The following is a 27,010-nucleotide window of genomic DNA, read 5'->3' as shown; positions in this document are numbered from 1 at the left end:
AACAAATTCAAATTCTGGAATACAAATGAAGCTAAATTATGTGAGAGAGTGAAGTGAAATTGAACAGAATGTTTCAAGATAAGAATAGTTATACGAACTAATCGTACATGTACTAAACTTAAATAAGTTTGCGATTAAGAATAACGTCCATTGCGCGATACAATTACGATAGTGTGCTTATATGAAGTTTGTCGAGAATAATGAGATTTAGATAATCCCTGGTTTAGATAATCTTCGTGTTGATGTTATATATGTCCTTTCACAGGATTCGATGTACGATAATTCGTTATATCGTAATTGAGATTGAGATTGAACTACTGTCACAACGACGATACGTTATATTCAGTACAATTGTTAAGAATTTAGAAAGAAATTGAAATACGACTGTACGAGGAATATCTATTATTATTGTGGCTGATCGTGTGAGCGCTTTCTCGGATCATCCTCACCCCTTAATCCAACATTTAATTTGGTTCGGTAAATAATATTTGAATCTTGACATGAAGTTTTTTTTTTTTATTTAAAAATAGTCAATTTTCATCACAAGTCTGATATCTTAACCTGCAAGTTAAGATTCTGGATAAAAACGGCTTCGTTATAAAGTTACTTTATCGTTCCAGCTTTGACCTTTGTGAATATTCTCCTTTCTGGTGGTTCCACACTGTTTAATACTCTCGAGTTTGGAGTGGTTTAACAGAGATACGGCGCACTCAGTTGTAATTTAATTATCCCCTAATCGTACCAATGCATTGCGGCAAATCAGGAAAATCGACTGTCATATTTAGTAGCTTGCTGCTAATTCTACCTCAAAATTTAGGTCGTCTGGTTACATAATTATCACTGAAAGTTTGCTGCGGATCCTACATTTTTTTTGTCGAATGCAGGCTACATAGTGGGTCCCCTATTTCCCTAAAAGTAACCTATTTCTTTTCTCTTTTCATATAAGGATTCTAAAACTGAAGGCTTCCCCTGGATGAACCCTAAAGCAGTCAATTTCCACCTAAAACAAAATGTTAGTTTTTGATGTTTTAAGAGTTCACTCCAAAGGACAGCTCAAAAAAAAAGTCGCTCCAAATTTTTTAAGATGTCAAAAATAGTCAAAAAATTAAATTAAAAAAATTATATTTTCAGTATTTTATTTGATTTTTAATTTATGTCGTCGTGTATTGTTATCGATTCTTTCTTACTAAATTAATGAAAAAAAATTTATGAAATTTGAATATGAATATTAAAAGGTCGCTCGAAAGATCTAAAGAAATTCACCAAAAAATTGAAAAAAAATTATGAGTGACCTTTCAAAATTCAAATTCTTTCAGAAACTTTCGGAAACTTATTTTTCTTTTGTCTATAAAATTATACCGTAACGAGAAAAAAAATAAAACAAAAAAAAAAACGTTTTTTTGACGATTTCTGACGTTTTTAAAAATGTGGAGTGACCTGTTAAAATTTTTTTTTTTAACTGTCCTTTGAAGTGGGCTCTTAAAACATCAAAAACTAACATTTTGTCACACGAGACTCAAAAAAAAAAAAAAAAGTCGGGTTTTTTGCGCCACCCTAATACTACATATAAATCAGTTTGAGTTTTTAATCCAACCGCAATTGACACCGTTACATCTTGCGCAGGGGTTTAGATTGTTCGTTTAGGAGATCACAATAATTTATTAACGGTCTTTCATCGACGGAAATTACGGAGACAGCAGCTCGTCTTCGGTTAACCCACAAATAATGACAATCCTCACTTACGTGGCTGTTTGGATGATCCTTTCGTCGGTTTCTTCACCTCTCTCTCTCTCTCCCTCTTTCTTGTTCTTTCTATACCTCAGACATTGTAATGTATTTTACGTAGGTACTTGCAATTCCGGCAAGTTATTTCCGGTATATCTGTTTCTCATATGAAATTCTTACAATTCACAACATATTGTCAAATTCCAGCACAAATTTGCCAAGTTCTTACCACATAGAATGATCTTGCGAACAATTGTTTTGATGCTTATTAATTAGTTAGCTTAAAGCAGCCGATAGATCCAATAAATCATGCCATATTATTTTTTAATCTGTCGAGTCGCCGGAAGGTCCTCTCGATGTTTCAGTTATTGCGTAATGACGCTTCAATATCCTCCTGGAGACGGCGCCCGACGGCAATATTTTGCATGTGACGTATCGCGCTGCAGTGATATCGTTACGGTCATTGAAACGAGGGAGGAAATCACCCTGAATGCGTGGTGTTCCGTGGATGCGGTATTCTGCGGCACTGTGCGCCGCCATCTTGGTTTATCGATTTCACGTTCACCGCCCTCTGCTGCCCCTTTTTGTTGCCCCTTCCGCCACCCTTGACACCCTTACACACCCACCGAGCATACTCGTACAGGTTTAACATACAGCCTCATACACGCCATTCTTCCTGTCCTTCTCATCTACCATCATAACAGTTCGTCGGCATCACACTCACTGCAACCTGCAGCCTGACTGCTTCTTCGTGGTGCAAACCGAAATTTCTTGCCTCTGTTTTATTAGGTATAATGTCCGTCATGAGTTTAATTCGTTGAATTATTACTTGCGGAATTTGATTCAAACGCGAAACGCGATTTTTGCTACTATCGCTGGTTATTCGTTGTTCATATTAACTTTTGATTCGTTGTTTCATTAAATTTATGGCTTACATAGGTTCACCTTGAATTCATTTCACAGAAAACGTGGCCGCCGGGTTGGCGAAAACACCTATTTCATCTATGTACACGTGTACATGTACAAACAATTCATCACTATATATATCTACCATCAAATATCCGACCAGTATTTGTACTTTTCATTTCTAATTTAATTTTATGAAATTAGTTCACGTAATGATGTCAAATATATTGAACTTGATCGATTTTTTCAAATTATTTTTACCACTCGAGCAATATATCAAGCAAAGTTTGCGCAGTATAATAAAAAACTACAGGGTGGACCAAAAAAAAGAAAAGCGATCGATTTAAAACGTGAATAAAATGTAAACTCGTTGACCGGTTGTCAAGAATTATTTTTATTTTTTTGATATTAGAAAAATGAACCTTTTGTTTCTCGTTATCAAATTCCAAAAATCTTCCTTTCTTGCTGAGAGATACTGACTTTGTAAAAAACCGGCTTCAAAAAAGTCGCGTGAGGATGAAAAAAATTGATATTAAGGAATTTTCAACTTAATTTCGATCTTGAATTGTGACTCGAGATTTGATTCTAACATTTTGGCAATTCTTCTAGATTCTATTGACATGACGTTAAAATTTTTTTGTAATATTAGAGTCAAAACGCACGGTTTGAGATTAAAATTATGTTTTCAGGACATCATGAAGAAAGTTCATTATCACGACATTTGATTGTACATGATATCGAGAACTTAATCGAAATTAATAAGCGTCAAGTTAATAATGTGAATTTCATATTTTAGCCAACGGTTAATCAGTATTAAATCAGAATTGAATCGGATTTTTTTAAATTAGCAACTTACCTAAAGCATCACATTTGCAGTAGTGGGAGAAAATCGTTTACTGATCAGTGAAAGTTGAGGTCATATAGCCTGTTTTTAGTTTTCGGTGAAACTTTGTTTATTGTTAGAGCAGCCTACCTTACTGTTTCATAGCCTGTCTGATGCGCATGTTTTAACTCTAATATGACAAGAAACGCTTGATATTATGTAAATAAAATCTAGGAGAATTTCTAAAATACCAGAACCAAACTTCAAATAACAATTTCAGATGGAAACTAGGTCGAACATTTTTGTCTACCAATTTTTTTCATCATCACAACGCCTTTTTCTCATTTCTTATCTTAACAAGGGATAAAGATTTTTTGGATTTGCATACGCGAAACGAATAGTTTATTCTTCCAACTTGGAGAAAAAAAATTTCGTGAAAATTGGTCTACGCTTTCGGATTTTATTCACGTATTAAATTGGTGTTTTTTGGATTAAATCGTTAAATTAAAAAAATCATAGTATATACAATCATGTTAAATTATAATTGGTAAACCCTTGAAAAGTTCTTCAGTCACTCAATCACAATTATTTTCAAAAATTTGACAGTCCGTTAAAAGTATCGTTAAGCTACAGCGGTGATTATGAGGAAAATTTTTTTTCCAATGTGAACCTGCCGAAAGCCTGGGTGTAGCATTTACTTCCGCACCACAAAAATTTCGGTGCAAAAGAAACAGCGACGCCAAAAACAGTATACAGCCTCTTTTAAATAGGCTGGTGCAGGTATAATACAAACGCAAACAAGACTCGGCGAGCCTGAAGCAGTTTCGGTCAACATTTTACCTCCATTCAATGGGCACAGGGAAAGAAAAACTGGCGAAACGAGAGGCGGAGGAAAAGAAGAGAGAGAATATGAACACGACACAAAATACACACACACACACACAGAAAAAGAAAGGGGAAAAACAGGAAAATAAAAGCACGCCGAGGGTGGGCTGGGCCTCATTACTGCAGCATGCACAGGGAAGTTCGTCACGTCGACGTCAATGCAAATGGGCAATGAACCATGCACCCGCTATACACGTGTTTGCTGAATATTCAGGCTGAATCGTTCCAAATTCGAGTTTATTCGTCACTGATATTCTGTTTGAATTGCGTCATTCGAGAACTGGAATTCGTTATTGATGTGCTTTGAGCACTTGCTTGGCTTGGTAATTAGTTGCTGCACGTCGCGATGGTTTGCAGCAGACACATTGATCTGCATCGGAAACGTGATATATAGTGTGTTTATAGACTACCTGCTAAGAGAGCAAGTTGGCTGAACCGATGAAAGTACGGTTGGTTGAATTCTTATTCAATTGAATTGACTTACTGTTATAGTTTACTAAAAATTTAATGTACAAAAGAGTTTTCAATTTGAAAAATCAAGTTGCAAATTTACACATTTTTTTCGTCTACGTAAATTACTACGGATTTGTCTTAAGTTTGCAATGGAAATTGTTGATTTTACTGAAACTTGTAGGAAAAATAAGAAAAAGTCATTTGAATTTGAATAAACAGTATATGTATGGTAAATTCACTGTTGCATATCCGAACAAAGCTTTTAATACAGTCTAGGAAGTTTCATACAGAAATTTTCAATAACGAATTTTTTAATAGCGTCTGTATAAATAAAAAATAGATTTCAAGACACTATTTTCACGGAATAATTCTAGGCTGTACAAATAACGAAAAGCTTAGATTTTGAGTATACATTTAATCAATATAACATATTAAAAAATAATTATGACGCTCGTGTGGGAAATGGCTGAGAATGTTGGCATTGAAAACAGAGAATTCAACTGCAATTCAGTGTTTATTTATAGAAAGAACAAAAACAGTTTCATATATTTGTGAATAACACAACAAATTTGATCAATAAGATAATCACACTGGGATTTTTCTCTAGTGTTTAAAAAAAAATTAAATAGTGCAAACGATGATTGGTGAAGCTTTTAATCTGATTGATCTCAATGAAACTACCCTTGGAATTCCGGGCACGTGGCGATCAGACCTGCGTGAATGAATTGGTTAGTATTTAAGTATTAATTCACGGCACTTTATATAGCAATTGTTACGGATATAATTTGTGAAATAAAACCACGCGTATTGCCATCGTAATTACAATTACTGGTTTTACACTTCTACGGATATCACAGATATTGTTAATGATGATATCATTGAATAAATATACTTTTTATTCATCAAAAATATGTATCGTATATCATACCGATCCTTTCTCATGATATTTTTCATCGATCGAAGACGAGAATTTTGCTCCTTCTGATTATGTCTCATCTATAATCTTACGTAGTTTTGTCCTAAACGAATGAGTGTTGTTTGCGAGAAAATTATTCAAAAAAGCAAGAACTGTTTAAAAAAGATGGAAAATTGAGTATTCAAACGAATTATACCAACCAGCTACAAATAAAAAATTAATTTGAAATTATACGTTTAGAAAAAACTATATTGCTATGTTTTATATCGAAATGTTGGATAATTTTATTTCAGTCAATTTTCTTCTTCATATAAAATCTCTACTCGCAATGAAAACAGATTATCGGAGCCGTTGATTATTGAACGTTTAATTATTTATCACTTAATCATTCAACAAGAAAGAAAACCTATTTCTCAAAAGTGCCAGTAAGTACGTCATCTTGAAGACGAAGAGGAAGAAGTAGCAAAAGAAAAAGAAGAAGAAGAAGATAATTAAAATGGTTTCTGGAGGTGGTAATAAATAACGAGCGCAACTTCGTCGGTCGAAGTGATCTCAACTTCTGCTTCCTCTGCTATACTTTCGCCTACGCTTTTCCATCTTCTAGGCACCGTTCCTCCTGGCCACCGAAAGATTGATTATTCCCATCACAGCTCCTTCGAGCTAACCCGACTCCCGGCTCGTTCTCACTACTGCCAAAAGCTAAGCTAGTTTGTTTGACTTACCATCGATTAAACTGGGAAACTTCCCTGAGGAACGCGAACTCTTTATTCCTCAGCTTCGTCTATAATATATGTACCTATATACCGATACGAGCAAGTAGAACCAATTTTTGTTCCTCAATTTTAGTTCTCCCGTACGTACATACAAGGTGGGTGAATATGGATGAATTCTTGCTAATCGCGGTATGACGTGCCTTTTCCATAACGAACATGCGCGGTTCAATGTCAAACCAGAATGAATTCCGTCTTTGACGACTCCCACGCGATTTATAGATCGCTGCGACAAAATCCCACCATCTTTTTGGGGTTGAGTCAGCCCCTTGAGCGTTTTGTATAGTATAAAACCACTCCCGAACGACTTGCTGACGCTTTAATATTCTGACGATAAAGACGAAGCAGGAGGGACGTCCCAATATCGAAGTCCTCGTCACCCTACCAATTTCGGCTCGCCTTAACGTTTCCTTTCACTTTATCGGCGCACTCTGCAAAGAGCCCGTTAAAATCTCGCAACTGCTTATACAGTGTCCTTTTCACTCGGAACCTCAAATCTCGAAATGACGAAGTAATCGCGGTACTGCCCCGAGCAACAGTGTCGAAAGCACGCGTTTTTTTTTACGAAAACGCTTAAATCCTGAGTGAAAATCGTCATCATCATCGACATCGTTGACGTTTAAAGTACCGACATTATTATCACACCCCGTAACTACGAGCCTGTCTTAAATAAAAGAAAGTTTTTCGCACAACCCTTTACAGAGGCAACGGACAAACCTCTGCGAGCTTGCTTATATTTACACAAAGTTCAGTCCCCGTAAATAACGATAATCATTTACGGGGAACGAGGGGATTACGTCAGAAAGGAGCCAACGGAGGGGGGTGGAGGTAGAGGAATAAAGTCAGGCGAGGGAAGGAAGCCAAGATAGCGGGAGAATGGCGGGGAGTGTTTATTAATTAATGAAGCGGGTGCCGCATGACTTGAATCGCAAGTAGCGCACGGATCTCGGTCTATACTTGGGGTTGCAATGATCGGAAGGGTAGGCGACCGGGACGCTAGCCTAGCGTCGCTGCTTTGAGGGGTGCATTTCACCCCTGCTCGATCAATTGGTCATCATCAGGGAGGCGATGACGTTTCGGATATACGCAGATCATTACACGCGCTGTGTTCCAGTTTTTCTTCTCATCGTTCAAACGATGGAATTCCTAGTAATGTGACTCGATATCTTTTCGTTCAACCAGAGAAAGAATTTTAATATTTTTGTGTCATAGGATTGTTGGAAAAGATCTAGAAATTTAGAACTTTCATATTGATTCGTGTGAATTACACCAAGTTTACTCCATAATCTATATGTTTATTGATGTTATTAAATTTTTTTAAATAGCAAGGATCATGAAGAAAACAGTATGTATGTATGTATGTGTGTTCACAAGGGTGGCGCAAAAAAACTGACTATTCTTTTTTTTAGAGTCTCGTGTGACAAAATGTTAGTTTTTGATGTTTCAAGAGCCCACTCCAAAGGACAGCTCAAAAAAAAAAATTTTAAGAGGTCGCTCCAAATTTTTTAAAATGTCAAAAATCGTCAGAAATTAAATTAAAAAAATTGTATTTTCAGTATTTTGTTTGATTTTTAATTTATGTCGTGGTGTATTGTTATCGATTCTTTCTTAATGAATAGAAGAAAAAAAATTGATGAAATTTTAATATGAATATTAAAAGGTCGCTCGAAAAAATCCAAAGAAATGTACCAAAACATTGAAAACAAATTATGAGCGACCTTTCGAAATTCAACTTTTGAACTGAAACTTTCGAAAATTTTTTTTTTTTCTCTATAAAATTATACCGTACCAAGAAAATTAAAAAAAAAAAAAATCGATTTTTGACGATTTCCTACGTTTTAAAAAATGTGGAGTGGCCTCTTAAAATTTTTTTTTCGAACTGTCCTTTGGAGTGGGCTCTTCAAACATCAAAAACTAACATTTTGTCACGAGACTCAAAAAAAAAGTCGGTTTTTTTGCGCCACCCTAGTGTTCACATATATGTATACATGTAAGCATCGGCCATTAATTCCACCAGCAAGTTTATCGACAATCGATTTTTACGCTTTTTACCCGGCCGTTTCAATGTCGTTCACCCTGTATCCCAATTTGTCAGGCTTTAACTTCGATTAGTAGAGCTCGGGGAAAAATATTTGCTTCGAAGCTTCGAACTTACCACCAAACGCAGCTGATTTCCGTCTATGCGCTGAAGTTGTTTATGTTTTGTTTCTTCAGATTGATGGAGAACGAAAATGTCTGCCATCTATTCATTGAAACATATATAATATACATGTATTATATATTTCCATTAATTACGATTGAAATTAACGCAATAATCTTGTTGTTTCAGATGAGTTTCACGTCGTAACACGATCATTCTGTGATCCTTCTAGGGTTCAAGTTGGACCTTTTGGTGAGTTGTTGACAGTAATTTTGGGGAACCTCTCACGTCAATCAAGTAATCTATCACAAGACATCTTAGTACCGCGTCGGTTGCAAACAAATCGTGATTCAACATCCCTTGGTTTAAACCCTTGACAACGGTCCGCGGACCCTCGCCAAAGTGCTGCCAAAAGGGTTTCATGATTAGTCTGACTTGTGATTCGGATCACTTCTGTAACACAACTGGGGGAACGGCAACTGTCGGTGGTCGATCCTCTTGCCACTCGAAGTCTCAACGCACCTGATTTATTCAGGAGTTGCAATGGCAGCGAGAGAACACGACCTTAAAGTTCGACAAACTTTTTAGCCGTGAAATTTCGAACTTCATGTACAAAGGCAACACGGAATTTAGATAGATGGAAGTCGAGTTCGTCCGACGCCCCACACACCATTCGAGAAAATGAGCTTGCGACGGTTTCTCGATTCGTTGGATTGTGAAATTGTGTATATATATATATATATATATATTGCGACCTCAGCCCTCCAACACACCGACGTAACTGCTCTTGCAATTTGCAGGGATATTGTAAAGTCTGGCACTGGTCAGCCAGGGTATTTCGGGGCGGGGTTAAGAAGCTTACGAAGTTAGGTGCGGGTCACAAATGCCGATATATGCCTGTGCGTTGTGTCTGTTTCGCTTTCCTATGGCGGCGCCATTTTCATTCCTAAAATTAATTCAGGACGTTTATTCTGTCCCGTGTCAAAGGAACTGCGATCCGTTTAAAATTATTCATCTTGGCTTCAATATTAATGCCAACTTGCAGCTGGCAGTAAGTGCCAAGCACTGAAAGATGACCATTGGGTTTTCAAAAAGAAACGTAGCCGTTTTGATTCGACACTTTCATCTCCTCCGTTACCTCGAGGTTCTGAAATTCTTCCGGTCTTGACGCCGAGATCAATGACGATGGAAATTTGTTCCAACTCAATTTGCGATCGGTGAAAATTGCACCGGGCTTACGTCGTTCGTCGCCAAGGATTTGCAAGGCTAACCAACCGCTGCGAGATCCGCGTGGTTCGAAAAGTGGTCAGTTTAAGCTCCGACCACGTAGACCCCAAACTGCAGAGATGCATCTCTCCTAGGTTAAAGTTCGAACCGGTATCTAGTCCCCATCAATCCTTGCGGCTTAACTCGATTCTACCCGCAGATTCGACATCTAGTTTTCAGACTCACAGGTTGGTACATTGCTGGCCAAAATTTTACGCCTTGTCGTTGAGCATGGTACAGATTTATTAAAATTCAATTAACTGAACTTCTACGATTATTGTAGTTTTAAGATCTTTAAACGTGATCACAAGACTCCGATGAAAACCTAACGCTTCAGAAGATAAAGTGAATGACTTTCAGAAGACTTTGCACCAGTTTAAATAAATAGTTGATGCCTGAACTCAGGAAGATGAATCTAAAATAGTGAGAAGTTTATTCTGAAAATTAGGTACCAAACGTATTTTACAGATTGTCTGAATTCTGATAGATGATCTTGATTTCGATAAGTAACCATCATATGTTCATTCATTATACCTTATTGGGGTTCACGCTGTATTCCAAGATTCAGTATCACTAACATTGCAGATGAATCACAATGTCGAAAAAAAATCAGAATTTATGATGCTGACGCTGAGTGTAGAGTGCTTTGTAGGTACTCGATGTCTACGTGCTATCGACACTCGTATAAAGCGTGGCTGGTGGCTGAAATCGGGTAGAGATTTCAATACGTGATTTCAATATGTGACGTACGTCTGATAGATCGGAGAAGTTCCGAATGAATATAGATGTTACAAGAGTAAAACGAAAAGGTGCTTGAAGCGTGCTCCTCGTTTCCTTTTGGCTTAACAAGTGACAGCAGGATTGAGTCAGGTCGTAGAATACTCGCGTTCTATGCCTGTATCGTGAAATTGAGGTTGAAAAACAATAGAAAAAAAATGGTGGATACGGCTTTTTTCCGTCTCAATGCTCGTGCAGAAGGTTGAGAGAGGATGCATGCAGGCTGCGTTTGTTGTTGTACCCTTTTACCTCCTTTCTCTTCTTCTTATCCAATTACTCTTCTTTCCCAGTCTTTGCATCACATTTTCTTCTCCAACGTGGGTGTCTACCGCAAAATGCAATTGATGGCAAGCTTTCTCCCCTAGGACTTGAGTAGGTCTAGTTGAAACAGGTCGACGTTTGCATAGAAATACTTTTAAAAAGGTCATCGGTTATCTGATAAATACATTCAAACTTTTCTACCGATGGTGGCTCCAATGTGTCGGCGTTTATTCAATCCTTGGAGCGTCTCGATACGAGGCTGGTCGATACTCCACGATTTTTATCTAAGAAATATAAATGACGTATATATTTCAACAGTCCTAAACGGACGAGGGCTCGTCGGTTTTAAAGCGCCAGGCATCACTTTGACTTGCATCCACCTTACTCGCCTTTTTGCAAGAAATAAAGCGTCAGTGGTCAAAGATCAGAGACAACGTCATTAATACCGAAGAAATGCTCGTGAAAATTGCTGGAGAACTTGAAAACCGTCGAACGTTTTGCCAAACGAGTGATAAAATCGATGTTGAAATTGGTTCGATTTGTCTCTAAAATCTTATTATCCTTTGGTGGCATTCCTATACCATATTGCTTGAGCATTCTAGCGCCGATCTGCTTTTCTCAATTTGTATGAACAGCACGTGCCGTCTTTACTTGGTTTCTTTATTCTTTTCCTTACGTTTAGTACCTGAAGAGAAAATTTATAAAACTGCATGGTCTTCCTGTGCAGATTAGCGCAGGATCTAATGAACCGGATGAAAAATAGCGTAATGGCTTACTACTCGCGCTGTTGCGGTAAATGGAGTAGCTACGATGTACACACACGTACATATGTATAGACACGGCGAGCCGGTCTAGTCTCATTTACGTTAAACCAACGCCGAGAGAGCTGTCTCTTCTCGAAATAAAAGAACATGGAAAAATCAAGTCAGACGTCTATAAGACGTCTTACGGCTCTCCGTTGTATACGAAAGTCATCCTTAGGTCATGAATCATTACCTTAATTCACTGATATACATACATCATTGGCTATAATGAACAGAAAACTCATCGACGAGCCAGTCAACTAACTATTACTGTTGAATTTTATAACTCGAAAAATTTATTCTTGGAATTTGCGAAGTAGCAATTAATAACATGGGACGTTAAAATTGGACCAATTATTTGTACTCAATTGGCAAACTACTGTTCTAATCACTATTAACTTTTAGTATATATATATATATATATATTTTTTTTTTTCCTTCTATACTTCATCATCATGCGAGATGTCTTCTATTAACTTTTATTTATTGACCAACGAGTCGCAGACGTAAGCGTAACGGCACATCGTTCAAATCCTCTTTGTACTTGTAATAACATTTTATACTTAATTTACTTTCCACGATAGTTAACTTATAGAAACTGTCATAGTTATTTCCACCTTTGCCTCTTGAGCCTCTGAGAACAGACCTTTTTCATGGATATTTATAGTTAACGAGTCAATGATACGTACGCCTGTCGGATTATAAACATTCGATGATTCCTATTCGAGGGAAATCAGTTACTCACACTAAATTAACTCCAAAATCCAAGTCTTATCAGCGCGCTGCAGTTTCCTCACAGCTCATTTCCAGTTCCTTGTCCTACAGAATCAACCCTCGTACAACGTCTCCTAGGCATGTACCCATCTTTGAAATCTTTTAAATTTCTATGATAAGCCGTCATCAAGATTTATCATGCTGTAGAATTATAGATCATTGGGGCAGACATTTCATTGCGCTGTTTTACTCAACCCTGATTGCATCTTCGGAAAATTTGATCCTGTTCATAGTGGACCGATAATTTGACCTCGTACACAACGCTTATGTTCTAATGGACCATCGCTCGTGTAATTCAATTCAATTATTGCAGTGCCAGCGTTTTGGCTCTCAACCGCGATGAGTATGGAACATTACGAACAATAACCTTACGGTGTTCAACTGCCAGAATCTGGACTCAATCATCAAGTTTTTCTTTTCGTTTGACATTGCGCGCGAGACTCATTTTAGCAAGCAATATATCTGTCACTGCACTCACAAATGAATATGACTTGGAATAGTTTTTTTTTTTTTTTTGCTTTCAACGTGTCGTGAAACCTTTGCCTTCATAAACTTGACCCTCTTAGATGCTTCGCAGGCTGTTTGAACATTGCGCGACACTCCGCCACTATCGTGTAACTTTTTTCACCAGAAGTAGAGTCTGACAATAAGAGGACGAGGCTGAGAGATAACCTCTTGAATCCTTTCCAGGACCTGCCATGACAATGAGAAGGTGCACATGGCTCGGAAAGTTCTCTTCTAACGTCTCGGGCAAGACTTTGGCGTGGGCGTCGCGTCGCAGCGTCGCGAGGCGTCGGAGCGCAAAGAACATGTAACGAAATTCGACCACGTCTTGCCTGTCCTGTATAGTCCTTCCATTGCGTTTTTCCACCCAACGGATAGAAAATTCTCAGCACCACACTTTCGCATCCGTCGTCATGGCTCGCTGTGATACGAATCTTCGACTCCGTCCTTCATAACTTCGGTTATTCAACTGGATTTATTTCGGATAATAACTGCGCTCGGTGTGAAACTGCACGCAAAAAATTTTGGGATGAAAAATTTCTGTGAAAATGTATAGCGAAAATTCCTCGTATTTTTTTAAACCTCGAAAGCTCTGTACATAAATACTGCGAGAACTCTGCCCTTCGCTGTGGATTATCCCATAAATTCAACTTTTGGGATACAGTAAACAGTCTGCTTAAGAGTTTCGTGCTAATAATTTCTTTCCGTACGCGTTTTGGAGAAAAACTTTTTGTTTTTTGTACCATTCATCCTACGTTGTGCAGGGTTAATTTCTTTCCCTAATATTACGGAACTCAGTTAATGAGGAGATGAAATTTTCTTACGGAAAATCAAACTCTGACTATTTTTTATCAACGTTGGCGTATGTTTATCCGTGTAAAAATTACGTTTTTACCATGAATTACCCTGCCCGAGTATTGAGACGTGGAGCTACACGTAAAATTATATATATATTATGGTGTTCAATAGCGTTACGTTTACGTAGATGACAAGGATTTCTTCTACGGTTTCCAGCACCTCCTTATGCATATTTACTCCTAATTCGTAATTATATTTAGTCCTAATTCGTTACTATACACCCATAGCATCGATGGTTAGAGGGTGATCTGTCACGAGTTACCTTGACAGGTGGCGTAGTTATGTTAACCAAACGGACAAACAAATGGGAGTTTCCTATCCTCAACGGACTTATCTATGCGTCTACAGATAGGCATGACATCCACTACATAATGCGTAATTAAGTCTCTGGTTTTTAGCTTCATTTGTTTTATACAAGCAGATATAGAATACTCTTCTCTTATTCCTTACATAAAAGATTTTAACGGTGCACATAACCATTCGGCACTAAACAAAAAAGTCATCAGCAATTCATCCCGATCCATTAGTCTGAATTTTCTCAAGTTTTCACGTGCTGATCTCAAGGCTCGCGAGATTTTATATTCTGGGCTATAACGTTCAGCTCGAAAAGTGCGATCTGCGTTTAGGGAAATATTTGAAATATTAATTTACCCTCTTGGGCAGGCATTATAGATACTTAAGTATAAACGGTGAAGTGGAGGAAATCTGAATCGATACCAATACGGTGTTCTCACTTGCTTTATACATTACATATATAGGGAAAGAAACCCATAACAAAATCCTCGTGATTTAACGTCGCCTCGAACCACGATTCACTGACTCATACGTATCACGCTACACTTTAATTTCACTCAAAGTTCCTCGAAGAAATGGATCGAGTTGAGCAGAACAGGGAAAAAAATGTAACGCGTAATTCTGGGATGTATACCTTTTTTTTTCGCAATGGCGATGAGAAGGTAATTTTGCTAGTCTAGTTTTCTCGGCTTTTTGAATCTTTGCGCTTTATCCGCGTCAGGAAGTCGTTCGAAATGAATTAATTGCTTATTCTAATCTTTCTCGAATCGATCATTGGCAATTCGCTATCGTCGGACTTCATGCGGTGCAATAAACTCAACGCTTAACACTTGTCCTTGTTTTTACCCTCGTGAAACTGCAAGGGCTCTTCGCGTCTTGACATACAAGTTCAGTCAAAGTCCATTAAGGAGATTGAATGTCGTGCGGAAAAAATACGACGGCCAGAAGTGACAGGGGGCAAAGTTCACCGTCCGAACATTGATCGTCTAGATCTATAGATCATGCCTTGGAGAACTTTTTTACAATATTAATTTGTGAAAAATTTTAAGGTAATTTTAAGTATTTCGTCAGCTTGGTCGAGTAATATAACAATAATGTATGTTAACATTCAAAAACCAATTGATCGAATATGTCACAGTATAAGGAAAGTAAGCTTCGTATTAAAAAAAGGTCGATATTTTATGTGATATTCACGTTATCACTAGGTGTTACGTATTTGCATATTAATTTAAATTTCGATCAATACTTACATCTCTCTTTTATACAACTTAGGAATTTCAATTTTGCATGCCAACTGCTTGAAAACACAGAGCTTCTTAGAAAATTATTTTGCATTTCACATGTGTGAGATCATATGAATGCATAATATAATTTGGTGCAAACTGGTGTGACGGCGAGTCTGGTCATCGGCTGAAATCAGAACAATTCGGAAATATTTGGCAATTTTTCGTATACGTGCTTTTTTTCTATTTGACAGTTTAATAAAATAAAATGTATTTGTTAACACAGATGATGACGTATTCATTGACTCATTTTCAATAACCTGCATTTCTTCAAATTTTTCGTACAGTCTTTTAGAATTTCCCACGAATTTTCAGTTTCAGAAAATTCAAGTGCTTCTTAATTCAACTCGCGCTCTTATTCAGAATATCCAAATTTCAAATATTTTTACAATTTATGTTGGTAAAAATAATCACATTCAGAGTTATTTTTAGAAAACTTACTATTTATTCTTATCAATATTTTATACTGCTAATTTTCTAATACTAAATAATACTTTTTCTAAACATATAGTACTAACTACTCTTGTTAGTCAAGATTATAATAATTCATATAGACGTACAACGATTTCCTATTATTATGGGAATGACTATTACAGAATCTCAATTATCCCTAAATTCTTATACTTCATTGTAATTCTGGAGAAACAATAAAGCAAACATTCACATCCGAAGATTCTCGGTATATGCAGGTTCTTACTCATATACTCGTGCATACTCTTCTTCACTTTCGTACTGCGATATTATCGGTGACTATTCAGGTATCGGTAGGCAAGTGACAGCATAGCATGACTATGCACAACGTGAAATTCGCGTTACTCGTAGTATCATGATCATTTCCAACATCATCGGCTTAACGGCTTATAATTTATTTGGCACTCCGGGCTAAACCGTAATTGCATATTCATTCCACACCAGCTGCTGTTCCCGAACCTGCTGTCCATCGAATTTTCATTTCGCAACCTTCACCGATTCTCCCAATACCTGGCACGAATGCGAATCCCAGTTTTGATCACAATTCGAGGCTATATTTTATGACACACGATATATGACTTAGAGAAAATATTGTTTGACTGATGGCAGAATGTCTTTATTTAAGAAGCATGCGAATTCCAATTGCCATGTCTAAACGTCAACACACTTAGTGATTGGTTGCGAATTTTCAAACCCTTGAAGTATGTCCTGCAAAACTTGAGGGTATAAACAAACACGGTTACTTGCTTCACTCTGCAGAGAAGCACACATCGTTGTTTACAACAACTTCGTCGTTTCATACAGACATTGCATCTCGCGTGTGCAAGTAATACTTGACTCGCTATCGCCAACCCCTCGAGTGTCTTTGACCCCGCGGTGCCAGCCTGTAGCAACAATCGAGTCTGTTCATTATTTCAACAACTCCTGCCACTTTTAATGACCTCCTCACTCTAGTCCTCAGCTCGTCGGAGAAGAGGGACGTCGATACGTCCCCCGGGAACTTGAGAGACGAGTAACCGATGCACAAAGTATTTGCATTTTCGTATCGAATATTGTAATCAGTTTTATTGATTCGGGAGTACATTCAGACTCTTGTCTGGAAAATTCATTGATGTTGCACCAAGTGAACCATGCACATTGCACGAAGCTTTCTAAGACACAAAATTGCGGCTTTGAGAGCTAATTTCACCCTTGGTCGGATTTCAATTGCTCCTTTATGTTCTACTCGAAAAGACAAGTTTTTGTGGCCAGACGTTATGAAAAGAAAATAGTATTGTCTCTTCGTCACAGTATCATCCTTACAAAAATTTGTAATTTTTCACCAGAAGGTATGTTTTTTCCGTTACATGCGACGAATGATTCTTCTTATAATCAAGGATGTAGGAATCATCATAAATTAAACGTATTAGAGTACCCTGACGTATGTTTTTGAATATTTTGATTTAAACTTTTATAATCGACGAAATAAAACCTCCTTTGTGGGGTTCAGGTGCCATAAAAATAATCGCAACGAATTTTGAGCGAGTTGTCGAAGCACGTGTGTCGTCGATAGTACGATGATAGATAGTCGAGGTCTGCTAACGACACGCGTCGTGTCTTCGCACTCAGGGTGAATGGCGTCTAGATGCATGTATAGTAGGGTGGCGTAAAAAAAAACGACTTTTTTTTTTTTTTTTTGAGTCTCGTGCGACAAAATGTTAGTTTTTGATGTTTTAAGAGCCCACTCCAAAGGACAGCTCAAAAAAAAAAAATTTAAGAGGTCGCTCCAAATTTTTAAAAATGTCAAAAATCGTCAAAAAAATTAAATTAAAAAAATTGTATTTTCAGTATTTTGTTTGATTTTTAATTCATGTCGTGGTGTATTGTTATCGATTCTTTCTTACTAAATTAAAGAAAAAAAATTTATGAAATTATAATATGAGTATTAAAAGGTCGCTCGAAAAAATCTGAAGAAATGCACCAAAAAATTGAGAAAAAAAATTATGAGCGACCTTTCAAAATTCAAATTTTGAACTAAAACTTTCGGAAATTTGTTTTTTTTTGTCTATAAAATTATACCGTAACGTGAAAAAAAAAAAATCGATTTTTGACGATTTCTGACGTTTTAAAAAATGTGGAGCGACCTCTTAAAAATTTTTTTTTGAACTGTCCTTTGGAGTGGGCTCTTATAACATCAAAAACTAACATTTTATCACACGAGACTCAGAAAAAAAAATAGTCGGTTTCTTTGCGCCACCCTAATGTATACTATACATACCAAAGTTCTGAGCATTTAAAAATGACAAATATCGAATTGTGAAAGCTACAGCAAAGAAGATTGTATCATTCGTACATAAATTAACTTCTCCACGATTTATGAAGCTTGAGCTTTTTGTTCGACGGACGTCTTATTCAATTTTAAGCTTGCGATATTTACGATGCTGCTCAATCGTATAAACTCGACCTTTTTTTTCTTCTTCCATAAATTGTTTTTGCAGTTTTTATTTTATTTTCATTGTGGTGACACTCATATTGGATGCTCAAAACAATCTAGCACGATTCCATTTATAGGTCCGATAATTCGTCAACAACAATGTGCTAGTGATTTGAATAATAGTGATCTGGAAGCAATTATGATATCCCACGAAAATTTTATTATAATAGTTCGATCGGCCGTTCCGGATTCTGTTGAAAGGATTTTTTCTCAAAGCATAAGAAAACATTCATAAATTGTCACAAATATATTTATCAACGCTGTTTATATCGTAAGGCTATAAAGTTTGTAAAAAATGCGCGCGCTATACAGCGTGGAATAATTGTTATAAATAGAAAATAGACCACGGACCAGTGTGTATAACCGTGATACCGGCTTCAATCTTTATCGCAGGAACTGTTACTTGAATAGAAACGATAATCTGCTTTTAAACTGCGGTCTCTTTTAATAATCAGCTTATGAAACACCCGTGCATGCCTTTGTTTGATCAGGTGTGCATTAAACTGCCCCAGTTACACCTCGGACTAGATTATAATCTCACAGTTCAAACAGCGCTCCTCCTCAAGCAATGCTGCGCCGGATTCCCTCCCATAACAACCACACAGTCTATGAATTGTTAAAAGTCTCAAAGTAGGGATCCACCATAGAATTCTATGTGATTGTGAGATTACTAAGACACTTTGTTCACTCCACGTCAATCGTTGAGAGCTTACTGGTTCTCACATATGTCAATGGACATATACGTGACGTGTGATCACTGGTTTTTTAATAAATTTGAAACCACATTGTACTAATTAGTGTTTATTTCGATATTTAATAATTATCTGAATTCGTGATATATTTGCTGTGGATAATTGTTGCTGACCTGATACTAATTTGGTTCTAATTGAGTCTGGATTTTTTCAAATAACTGGCATGTAGGCCCTGTTTACGAACACAAAGAGGCAAGAGAGAGAGAGTAATCTTTACTTTATTGGTTAGCCATTTTCTGGGGAGAAACACTCGTCTTCTTTACAGAAAAAGTCTTGAATTTTCTTTCCCGCTAATTTCTAGCTAGCTTAGCGAGGACTGCAGAATTCTCTTTCTCTAAACATCGTAAATTGGCGAGATATGGTTTTCTGCTCTTTCTCAAGTCACTCGCTACTTTTGCAACCCACACGTCGAAACCTGAAGCCCTTAGGCCCTCCACGGCGCCAGTGGATTCGAACATCAACGTATGTACAATTCAATCCAGAGATACCTCGATTCTTTGTTGATTCGCGAGGTTTAAAACTTGTTTGCTTTTAGTAAGTATAGTAATTCTCGCACGTTGAATGACACTCGCGTCGGCAGATGTCAGAGGAAGTTTTTTTTACAATTTATTGAACGAACGGTGTTTACCCGCGAGAGTCTTTCCTCGGTTAATGTAGACACAGAGAGTGTCTTATCTGTATAATTATCGACGCATTCCGCACGCGTGTCGTCATCGTTATATTTCATTACTCCACGCTTCTACAGCTATATTCGCCTTCCATTCGTACCAACGAAAAGTTTTCTGATCTCGCTCTTGGTCTCACCCTGGTTCCATAGCTTCTGTAAAACTGTTTTAACATTGGAAGGCCACGCAGTCTCGAGGGACCATCGCGTCTACCAATCTCTATAATTTATATAAGCCATTCCAGCTTTGCCAGCTCGGTTTCAATCGACCAAATTATTCTATCGGTGGATCGGAGCAAAAATACGCGAGCATCAGACACTCCAACATAACCTGGCATAACGTGGTTTGTCTGGGCACTGAAAACTCTGGGGAAAAATAAATCTTTCAAGCACCAAATTGAATTGACAATTTTATCTTCCAGTCGTCTAATACAGGGACTGTACACTCGACAATTGTTACGGAAGTGAGCACTTATTCTCCTACTCCCACGTCACTTTCTTGAAGAATTATTCTTGCCTCGGATGAGGTTTTTTTTCTCTGGTCAGAGAGGAGCTACATCGGTCAAGACACACCGGCATCGAGTTATGTTATCGGAAAAATGACACTCGAGATTGATTCACGGTCTTCAGACGTGTTTATTCTCGCGCCAATGCAGCTTCGCGCGCTTTTCTTTGGACGATGACGTCACTGGTTACAGCTGTGATCATCTGATTATTATCACAATTTCGTCGGATAAAATTCTAGCTCATCGTCAGTTTGAAATTTGATAGTTTTCAGTTTACACGATGCGTTGAGACCCGTTCATCCATCTTCTTTCAGCTGATCGCGCAATTCAGGACTTTAACACACTGTACATTTAGTAGCTGAATGTCGCTTATCGATCCTGTCGACGTTTTGCCAGATCCACCATCAATAATGATTGATTCGAACGATGACTGCCAACGAATCTAATGCACTGTTATAGTTTTCACAGCGACTTTGTAACGCGATGCAGTAACGCGTAGATCAGAAATTTAACACACATAATTAACACATGTAAAAAATAAAAAATAAAATAGTTTCTTTCAACGTTAGTATGGATATACGTAGAAGAACGGAGAGACAGACTTTAACTCCAACGCAAACTGTGATTGAAAAAATTTATACCAAGCCAAGTGAGATTCTTGTAACACCAGGAAAGTGGGGCTGAGCTGACTTTTTTAATCACATTCATCGTCATTATCCTTAAAGTTAAGTCTCCATAACTGTCATAGAATTACACCGGACTGGATCAAACTAGTCAATTCACCTCGGGTTCTAACAAAATCCCTAGAATCCATCTTAATTCACACCCGAGGTTAACCAAAATCTAGACCGACGGGACAACCAATCTACTCTATTTATCATGCTGCTCACCACCGACCTTCTCTTCCGTAGATATCGAAAGACATATCTCACCTAATGCACCCGTACAAATTACACGACTAATCTTCATCCCTTGAATGAATTACACCCGACACGCGTTAACTGTTATAGATATATATGCCTACGTGAAATATTTCAGATTTATACTTGTCATGAGCATCGTTTTCATTTTCATGAGTAAAAATCAACTCGCGGTTCAAGTTATAAATCTCATGGAAATTTTTTTTTTGTGAAACTTGAAGGATCAAGCATTAGTGAATTTTTTTATACACTAGATTTCAGGTAAAAATCAGATATCAAAGATCTATGATGTTTCGGAACAATGTAAAAGGATCACATATCTGATTTCAGCAATTCTATAATTCTTGATTTGTTTTTTTTTTTTTTAATTTTTACGGATTTTACATGATTTCAAAAATTTTTTTGTTATTTCAAAAAATATTGTGCATTGGGATTTCAATTCAGTTAGCCAATCGTCGGCCACTTAGGAACAATTCGTTCTAGGCTGTTTTGTAACCACTTTGGGGTGAGCTATGATTCTAAAAAAATGGAGGTAACTAGTTTGAGGTTTCTTTTTGATATTCTGACAGTCAGAATAATAAAATATTTAGTCACGAAATAAATAAAAATAAATAAACAATAGAAAATCGAGTCGAGCGAGCATTTCACTACAAAATCCGAATCTCGGACCTGAAGAGTTGAAAAAAAAATATTCTAGGGATTGACACTCGAACATATGTTTTTTCAAATAAACCTGATGGTATTGGTTCTGGTTTAAAAAGACATACTATTAATTTACCTGCCTGAAAAGAAGTTATTTTTTTTTAGGTGTAAAGTCCAATAGAATTGAAGTATTATTCAGGAAATGAAATTTTTATTCATAAAAAAATCTTAATTCTAATTTATCAAAAGGTAAATTTCAAAGTTGGGAGATCTGGAGGAAAATATTTACGTTAAAAAATTATAAAATTTATGTGAATAACGATTCTCTTCTTCACATCTAGTCTCCTTTCCTATAAGCTCACTACATCATACATTACTGGTGGATGATTCCGCGAAAGGTAACGACTTTGGTTAAGTTTATCATTGATATTGTCGTATATATACATATATACCTATTATTTTATTAAATTCAGATCACTGCAAATTATAAAAAAAAAAAAAATTCAGGTTAATTAATACTGTTAAAAAATGTCAAAATTAATAAGGAAATACAAATTTTACAAAACTTTTACTCACGCAAAAACCTTAAACCCTCACTGTCTAAAAATGGCTGCACGGAAACTAACGCGCTTTGGCATCAGGCCCTGTGGTGAGAGAAATTTTTTTTAGGGGGTGCTCCGATTCCACCCCCATTCACCACCCCCGAGATACCGAGGTAAAAGAGGTAGGGTTAATCAAATTCGTAATGCAGCGATGCTTGATGAATAAATATTGCGAAATGATGAAAAACGAAACCTCGCTGATCCGCGCTAAAATCCGCGACGTCCTTGGACAGGTGAAGACATTGCCACCGAACAAATTCGAGCGTCGCGGCGCCCGCGGTGGTTTGGCTATCGGTCAGAGAGGGTGACGGGGACACCCTCGACGCGAGGCGTCGCGGCGCCGGCGCGCGATTTTCCCCACGAGCGTCAGTCGCGCGCGGCCTCTCAAACGCGACGCATCTCTCGTCTGTTCGTGCGTATCTCGCGTTTCTCACGACCATCTCGAGCCCCGTATCTTCTCCCCCTCCTCGCAAATTCGTCCCTCAACTCCGCCACCTTCTGTCCTAATAATCTCCGATGGTGTGATACAGGACATACATTAATTGAACAATTTTCAAACCGAATTTAAATATATCAGTCGCTTTTCCAAACTCATGTGTTTTTAATCTCATGAACGGTGTTTGCTGTGGCGAGGCTGGAAAATCAGTTTGACCTGCAGATCGGCGATCGTGATTTTGGACACTTAAATTATATCACAGGAATGATCATGGTTTTTGAATGATATAGGAAATAATGATATTTCTCTTATTACACTTTATAAAATATCAACTTCGTCAGGGTTTAAATTTTTGAACAAATATATCGTTCTAAACGATCTGTATTAATTTTACGATAATTTAGAAGTACGTAATAGTATTATAACGAAGAGTCAGCTGTGATCGAGTACGTATTTAGTTACATATGCGATTTAAAAAGAAAAGAAAGAAGAAAATCCGTCTCATTTCATCTCAATTATACACGTGTAAGAAACCTTAGTAACGAATCGTGAAAAACCGCAATATCATATACATCGTAAGGTCGTTAAATATACGTGAACACGGTTATTTCTTCCGCGAGTGAGTTAGCTGTCATCTCCCACACATCCCAACCAACATTTATCGTCACTTTAGCCGCGCCAGACTGGCGCGTAAAACCTAATTCCGACCACTAAACTTGTCAACGTTTAACCAACGCGAAACACAAGCAACCATTAATATAAGTGATAAGAAGCATTGAATAAGTGACTGGCGTTGTAAAGTATACGTTAACAGATTTATACCAGGGGTCAACCACAATTACGCACGTGTCGCCTATGGTTCGAGAAACAGGGTTCAAGTAAGACACGGACCCGAGTTATCCGTCCAAACTTCGTGGACCACGTCAGAAACGAGGAGAAGCTTTTTGCATTTCATAAACTGCATTTGTTCGGCGCAACTGATAAAGTTGCGAGTGAAACACAAGAGCCAAACCAACCCTGGAGTGTCTGGCAAACACGCGATATAACTAAGGCTCCAATTAGCACTGGATCCTGCAGCTAGTCTGGCGTTGATCAAGGTAGGGTCACACTATAACGTACCAGGTTGCGAATTTTGGATAATCATGTTCCATTCCCTCGTAGATTCGTACAATGCACCCGCGATTAGTTTGAGAGGTCGATGTGATGTGTATTATAGAAATTGAAGAAACGCAATACTGTGCAACTTTTCTACATGAAACGACTGCAACTTCAGTTGTACATGGTGTTCAGACGTTTAAATGAAACTCGAACCACCCCATGTTCATATCCTTGACGAGGATGAAGTTTGTACAAGTACAGACGTATCTTGAATTGGTTATCGATTGCGGTGACTTAAAGACTTCATCATTTCACATTTCCTCTATCTCAATTGTTGGAACATCCAATTATAAACGTGGTGGATAATTTTGTCCGAGTTTAGTTTTCCTTATTTTGTGCTAAGGTGGAATTTACCAAGTTATTTAATGTTGGTTAAAAGAATATTCGGAATTTGGGTTAAACAATCTTCGGAATCTTGCCTCAAAATTAGTATCCATACAATCCACTAACTTTATCTGCAGTATCGCACAGTGTAAAAGGATTAGAAAGTCTTGGCCATGCTTCAATCAAACTTGCAAGGCCTCGGTGAAAACGTAACAGCAAATGACCAATTCGTGATATTGCATTCACTGTAATACTGTAGCATCCTTATGGCAGTTTATCGGTGTCTTCATTGATGATTTAGCGCATGCTTAATGATGCTTCTGACCGCACAGAGTTGATGAGCTCATCATCCCGCCCTTTTATCAAACCGTCTTGAATCAGGTTTCTTGTTCATGGCGCGGTTTTCGCGTCCTGAATAAATTGAATGAATACGATCGCGACCTACATCGTCCAAAATCGATAGAATTGTCCCCTGCACGGTATATATCTATGTTTGTCTGCACAACGTGCTTGTTTTACGGAATTGCAGATAGTCGATTCCGCCGTGCCAATCTGCCTAGTTTGCTTCTGTGTCTCGATGGGTATTTTTTGAATCCGAGTGACGCCATCGGTTCGTTTGACGTGAATAGAAAAATCCTTCTCTTTCTCACACTCCCTCTCTCTCTTTCTCTCTCGTGTTACCGAGAGAACAATGTTACGCAGTCACGCACGATTTAACCCCTCCCTAAAAATGTCCGTTCCTTTAATCCCGGGTTTCGTTGTTGGGTGACATAATCTGCTTTTGTATAAACACCGCACCGATTCAATTACTCCTGCGTTTGCTGAACCCTGAACCCTGAACCCTGAACCTGAAGTTACGAACGTGCGCCTGGAACCTTGTGGAGCCCTTTTCAGCGTGCGTGGGCTCTGTTGGCATTTTAGCATATCGTGTTTGCCTCACTTATTAAGGGGCACGAAGCTTCCGGTTAAATTTCCAAACTACAACTATTAACCACCTAGCAACCATCTTACTCAGTTTCTATATCTCTTGCAGCTCTAACGCACTTATCTATCTAACCATTATCTTTAAAGAAAGTAATTTTATATTCCAAACAACGATTCAACAACAACGTAAGTTTCCACGTAATCTAATTCTTGGAATAAATTTTGTGAGAGACTGTATCGAGCAGACAGACACCCTTGAACTCCTGTCTATAAAACAAGTCGCAGGTAGAGTGCAGACGATGCATTCGCGCACCTATACCTGCTTCTGAAAAGCACCCTTGACGACGATAATGATTATGATTTGCAGGAGTCGAGTTCGTTGCAGGTGATTTGTACAGCTACGAGAGAAATCAACTATTCATGTGCCTCAGTCTCTCCCTTGAAAGCCGTCGAACTTCTCTCTCAATTTACAGTGCACGGCGTGTCTCCGTCCTTCCATATTTCGCCTTTCGCCCACCGCATCCCCGGCGAGGTGTCACGTGACCAAAATGTCAGCAGAACCTTGGGCGCCGTCGGCGACGTAGGGGCGGCATTGACAGTCTGAGGGGATTCGTGGAGGCTGAAGCGAAGGGTAGCTAAGGGCATTGTCCTCTCGAAGGATAAGTCCCTTCCGCTCTCTCTCTCTCTCTCTCTCTCTCCCTCACTCTCTATCAAGCCTATCAGGTAGATGACGTTTTGAAACGCGTGTCATTCCCCAATCTCTCACCAGTACATATATTCAGCGTGTCTAATGCTTCTTAAATATCGTTAAATCCTGAAATTTCTTCGAAAATGATAATAATTTCTCTTCAAGTCCTGGAAAAGTCATTCAACATTTTGATCTACCCTGGAAAAATTGACCTGATAGATTTTTTTTTATTGAAAACTGTGACATTTCATTCGTAATACTTGGCCTTGAATGCGTTAAATTTTGGTAGATGACGGACCATGCAATCAACGTCTAATAATTTTTTAATTAATTATCTTGGAAACTAAATTCTCGATTTCAGTAGATACTGTGTATATTCTAGTGCAGCTTAATCGCGTTAAGTGTTCAAAGATCCGAACCTCTTCGAGGAATCCGACTATGGTGAAATGAAATTTAAACGAAGATTTTGTGGATACGTGTAAAACGAATGAAAAACCTATTATCACAATGCGTTGTTCATTTTTGTATATTTTTCTTGAAAACTCAATAAATTTTTATCCACGTTGCGCGTTTTTGCGACACGTGTCTTTGCGACTCTTCAGATTCAAGAGAAAAGCGAATTAGTCTTTGGAGTGAATCTCTTCGTATCCGATGCCGTCTTATTTTTCCGCTGAAATTCTCGATCGCGCGTGTATAGGAATAGCTCGAGTCTCCTCTCCTTTCTGTTGGGTGTCGTTTGCCATCCCTCCAATCATAACAATATCGATTTCCGCTTTTTTACTGTCGACGAAAGCTCATAGAGGGCTAGTGAACACGGACAATGGTAGCGTCGATCGACGCGGAGCCAATCAAATCTGCTGACCTTTGAGATTACCAATTGTTTTTATTTCTTTATTTTATTCCATCCAACCAATTTCAATAATCTCGCATCTGATCTAAATCATCTTTTCAATCTGAACACGTTTTTCAGACAACTCGACAAAGGATTTTACAAGTCTACAAATCATCAGGC

At 37.9% G+C, this 27,010-nt stretch overlaps 1 protein-coding gene across 4 annotated transcripts in view; it reads left to right on the top strand.

Annotated features, from left to right (window-relative positions):
* The first annotated feature begins 23,257 nt into the window (after window positions 1-23,257).
* LOC124416619 (stress-activated protein kinase JNK) overlaps window positions 23,258-27,010 on the top strand; it is a 103,429-nt gene continuing 99,676 nt past the window's right edge. For 3 of the 4 annotated variants that reach the window (XM_046897860.1, XM_046897857.1, XM_046897859.1), the window contains exon 1: window positions 23,258-24,001. The gene's annotated coding sequence lies outside the window, so the exon portion shown is untranslated. The remainder of the gene's footprint in view (window positions 24,002-27,010) is intronic. The other variant, XM_046897863.1, reaches the window with a different exon arrangement.

This window comes from Diprion similis, chromosome 2 (assembly GCF_021155765.1).
Source record: "Diprion similis isolate iyDipSimi1 chromosome 2, iyDipSimi1.1, whole genome shotgun sequence".
Taxonomy (NCBI): domain Eukaryota; kingdom Metazoa; phylum Arthropoda; class Insecta; order Hymenoptera; family Diprionidae; genus Diprion; species Diprion similis.
The sequence above is the reverse complement of the archived record's forward strand: the minus strand, read 5'-3'. Positions and strand labels throughout refer to the sequence as shown.